Raw genomic sequence first — 5,015 nt, 5'->3', positions numbered from 1 at the left:
ATATATATGGTTCAGCATAATTTTCTTTTCACTTGGCCTCAATTTTTACCTTACTTCTTTTTTGTTTTGTTTTGTTTTGAGACAGGTTTCCCTGTGTGGCCCTGGCTGGCCTGGAACTCACTCTGGCTGGCCTTAAACTCAGAGATCCACCTGCCTCAGCCTCCTGAGTACGTGTGCCACCACTGCCAGGAATCTTGGTATCTTTTTATATTGCAAACTAAAGCATGGGCAGCATGAAATAAAACTTTGAAAGAATAATTCCAAAAAACCATTTTTTTTATAATAGCTTAGAAGGAGGTTGGGTGCCCAACAATATATTTGAACGTCGAATGATTGTGAGTACAAAGTGTGAGGCCAGTGTCGTGGTTCTAGTGTGGAGAAATTACAGACGGGGTTTGTGTGACCCCAGACACTGGGTGCTTCACGTTGCTGGAGGCTCATCATAACCGTCTGCTTCAGATCGTTACCAGGACTGTTCCTCCATGCCGTAAGTGTGTGTCAACGTCTTTCCATGCCTAGGAAATTCCTAAATGCCACATTCATAACCTACTGTACCTTCACTCTTTTATTGGTGCAGAGGTAACTGGCTGCAAAATCCGTGTATTCATTTAACATAAGTTTTCTAGCCAGCGTTCGTTATTTTCAGCGTTTCTGTAAACACCGGGTTATTCATTCATTTGTGAGTCACACATAGCAGGCTTTAAATAATTTACTCAAGTCAAACCCTTAGCAGGACTTACCACCCGTCTCCTAGTGCAACAGAGAAGAGCAGCCTGAGATGCCAGGGTTGGGGAGCTGGTCTGGAAACTCTTTTAGGGGTGACAGGGGAAGTGCAAGCCTGTCTCCTGCATGTGGTGATCCAGGTGTCCCCATTGAGCACTGGTTTGGCTCCTGCTTGCAGGTTAGAGAAAGTGCTGATGCAGAACATTAGCTAGCGTACATGGGCCGTCAGCTTGCCGAGAGTGGATGCCTTCCCCAAAAGCAAGTTTTCATGAATGAAAAGTAGAAGCCAAAATAAAAATGCAACCATTTTTGACTTCATTCTTTGCCTTTCATACACATTAAAGGGGTTGCTTTGGAATAGGTCTGGTGGTCATGGTGATTTTTTTAAAATTAAAGATTTACTTATTCATGTCTGTGTGTGAAGGTACACTTACATGTGTGTCGGTCAGTAGAGGCCATCGGTGTCCTCTGACACCTGATTCTGTCTTCCAGTCACCTGCTCTTTGGAGGCAGGGTCTCTCCCTGAAGGTAGTGTTCCCACTCTCTCATCTAGGCCAGAAGCTAGCAGGTTCCAGCGATCTTTATCTCCACTCGCCTTTTACAGGTGAACTGCTTTTGTGAGTGCTGGGATTCGAACTCTGGCCCTCACAGTCGCAGAACAAGTAGCTGCTGAGCCATTTCCCCAACCCCTCACTGTGATTCTTACCTGCTAAAAGGCATGGGTCGTGTTCTGCCAAATACTCCTCAGAGCCGTGTTGACTGTGCGTTGGGATGGGATGAAATCACCGGATCCGTTTTATTTTTACTCTGGCACAGGTTTTCTGCAGCTTCTGGTTTTGAACTCTAGTAAGAAAATTTAGTCCTTGGTATCCAAATAGGGTGGAAGGACCATCCTCATGTTTTTATCCTCAATTCTTTCACTTTGGAGTGCCACTGCCAGGTCTGTAGTGAAGGAGTTTCCTGCTCAGGTTTGGGTCACTCTTGTGATTATCTTTGTGTAGGTGATGCCCCAGCACCGCAGCTGCCCCTCCCCAACACCGCGGCTGCCCCTCCCAACACCGCGGCTGCCCCTCCCAACACCGCGGCTGCCCCTCCCAACACTGCGGCTGCCCCTCCCAACACTGCGGCTGCCCCTCCCAACACTGCAGCTGCCCCTCCCAACACTGCGGCTGCTCCTCCCAGCACTGCAGCTGCCCCGCCCAACACTGCGGCTGCTCCTCCCAGCATCCAGCTGCTACCCCCCAGATCAGCATCGGCAGTGCTGGGAGGTCTAGAACCGCTGCTGCCCGGTTCTCAGTCTCCTAAGACTGCACGGCTTCCTCCCTCACTGCGCTGACCTCCCTTCAGTACACCCACGCCCTTAAAAAGCAGAACTGCCTGGTGGGGTTACATCCACTGGGCCTCTCGAGTCTATTCTTTGTTCAAGGCCAGAGTCCTGCTTGCTTCTTGTGTGTTCCAAAGAAAAGCAACTCCTGATTTTTACCATGGATGCCTTTCTTGTGTATTGTTTGACACGTGAAAATTCCAGCTAAAGCAGGGCTTTGTTTAATTGAGACTTCAATAAGATCTACTGTAACCTGCTACCCAGGCCAAGGCCGGCTGCTCAGGTGCACGGCTGTTCAGCCTTGGTTGCATGGGAGCCTTGTCTCACCGAGGTCCTTTGGTGCTTGTCACCTTAGATCTGATAATCTAAGCATAATACAGCAGAATGGATTAGGGATTTACGATGCATTTGTACAACGTATTCTTTCTCTTTGAGTTCTAGCTGATGGAAATGCCATACAAGGTTTCACAGCACAATGGAGACCAAAGTGGGATCTTTACTACAGACTTTGTATGTGGGCAGGAAACCTCCCAAGTGGAGGGCAGACAACTGACGAATTCTGTTGGTAGAGGTAGCGTGCAGGCCATGACAGGAGATAGGCCTTTGTGTCTCAGTGGGAAACTGCACATTTTAGTGCGGCAGTGGCAAGAAAAGATTTGGATGGGCAGTGATGGCCCACGCCTTTAATCCCAGCACTCGGGAGGCAGAGGCAGAGGCAGGTGGATCTCTGTGAGTTCGAGACCAGCCTGGTGTATAAAAGCTAGTTCCAGGACAGGTTCCAAAGCTACAGAGAAACCCTATCTCGAAAAATCAAAGAAAAGAAAGAAAGGAGAAAGAAAGGAAGAAGGAAAGAGAAAGAAAAGAAAGAAGAAAGAAAACAAGATTTGGAGCAGAAAGTTGGCAGTGAGACCTACAGCCGTTGAGAGTAGCTGGAAGGGAAAATGTCCTCTCTGACGCTTTCCCCAGTCCTACAGTGAGGTGGGGAGGCTGGAACTAGGGCACAGAATCCACTATGTATGAAAGTAGGGTTCAGCTTGAAGGTGCAGCCTGAGTTGTTTTCAGATCCTAATATGCAGAGCTAAAAGTATAACTGATGGGGCTGGAGAGATGACTCGGTGAGCTAGAGCTTTTGTTACTCTTGCAGCATTTGGTTCCCAGTACCCACAAGGTGGCTTAGAGCCAACCCAAACTGCATTCCAGGACCATCTTCTCAACTCTGTAGGCACCAAGTGTGTGCACGTACAAATATACACACAGGTATATCACGTGCATACCCCCCCCACACAAACATTCTTAACATAACCCAAGAACGTGGCTGTTCCTCCTTCCTGAGGCCTGCTTTGGACACACTGAACTGAAGTGCTGATCTCAAGTGAGGACCAATGGAGGGGGGCTGGCAAATTGGACATTAGAGACCATAACTTAGAGGCCTGAGATCCGAGATGTGCATTTTTTTTTTTTTTTTTGCATCCCAAACTGGCCTCAAACTTGTTAAGTGTGTAGCCAAGAATGACCTTGAGTCTCTGATCTTTCTGTTTCCGTCCAGGGCCTCATACCTGCTAGGCAAGCACTATACCAATTAAGCTCAAAACCCAGCCTGATGTGGTGTATTTTCGTAAGAAGATTCTGACAGTTTGGAAGGTGGTGTTTTAATAGCTCCCAAAATCCCGACCTGAGTTCTTTCAGGTTATTCTTCCGCATTCTTAATAGGAAGGGCAAAGCGTCTCAGACTCGGGTTCCTCAGCTCCCCCTCCCAAACTCAACTCCAAGAGGGATCTGGCATACGACAGTGTCACAGTGGGTAGGGTTCGCTGAGCTCATGAAGGTATTACTCCTGGCTGGTTTGCCCACTATGTTGTATTATAAAACAGCCAGGTTTTTAATAATATTGTGGGCCCGTTCACCATTTGTTAGGGCCCCCGCCAGACTTTTCATTGGAGTAAGCCTTCAGCTGTCAAGCCGTGGTGGCACAGATACATCGAGATACATCGTTTCAGGGTAAAATCAAATCCGTTGAAATGAGTGCGCCTCTGTGTTAACGCCTTTTGAAGTAGCTACATTTATCTGAAACAGTTCCATAAGGAGAAGAAATAAATTAATGGAATTGGCTTGGCGTATTCTTGGTTCTAGTTCAAAGTGGAAGGGAAGGGTTTTAAGGGAACATTGATGCTCCTGTCAATTGTCAAAGTATAGGACTAAATCTTCTTAAATAGGAAATACCCAAATAAAACCACAGATTGTAAATTCACGAGAGAAATGCATCAGAATATTCTCTGCTTGAAATTCATCTTTTTTACACAAAGAAACCAGCAGTAGTTCAGGAAAATTGGTTTCTAAGGGTAAATTACCCAAGGTTACTCTCCCGTATTTAAAAACAAAACAAAGAACCATCAGCTGGGACCAGGAGCTATTGCTGGGAAAAAACACTTGCTGCACCTGCCTGGTGGCCTGATTTTGACCTCTACGACCTACACACAAAGGCAGCTGTGGTGGTGTGCCTTGGAACAACAGCACTCCTGTGGGAAGCTGGGAGATAGAGGCAGGAGCTTGGCCCCGTAGCCTGGAGTGTGCAATGCTGCTGCTGCAGCAAGCCAGAGACCCGCCTCAACAAGGTGGAAGGCAAGAACTCTCCTGGTGCCCCCTGACTGCCACGTGGATGCCACGGCACATGCATGGTACACATGCATCTCCGCTCAGTCAGACACAGACATGAAACCACGGGATGGAGAGATGGCTCAGCTTGCTGCTTCTACAGGGAGCCTGAGTTCAGTTTCTAGCACGCGCTGTAGTGGCTCACAACCACCTGTAAATTCAGTTCCAGGGAACCTGACACCCTCGTCTTGAATTCTTCGGCATCAGGAATGCAGCTATGTACACACATACATGCAAGCAAAAATATTATTTAAAAAGTAAAAAGTCCTGACGAGGGAGGGGGACTTGATTGGGGGAGGGGGAGGGAAAGGGGAGG

The sequence above is a fragment of the Alexandromys fortis genome, unplaced genomic scaffold (genome assembly GCF_014885135.2).
Source record: "Alexandromys fortis isolate MF-2015 unplaced genomic scaffold, M_Fortis_MF-2015_v1.1 scaffold_92, whole genome shotgun sequence".
NCBI classification, from domain to species: domain Eukaryota; kingdom Metazoa; phylum Chordata; class Mammalia; order Rodentia; family Cricetidae; genus Alexandromys; species Alexandromys fortis.
The sequence above is the reverse complement of the archived record's forward strand: the minus strand, read 5'-3'. Positions refer to the sequence as shown.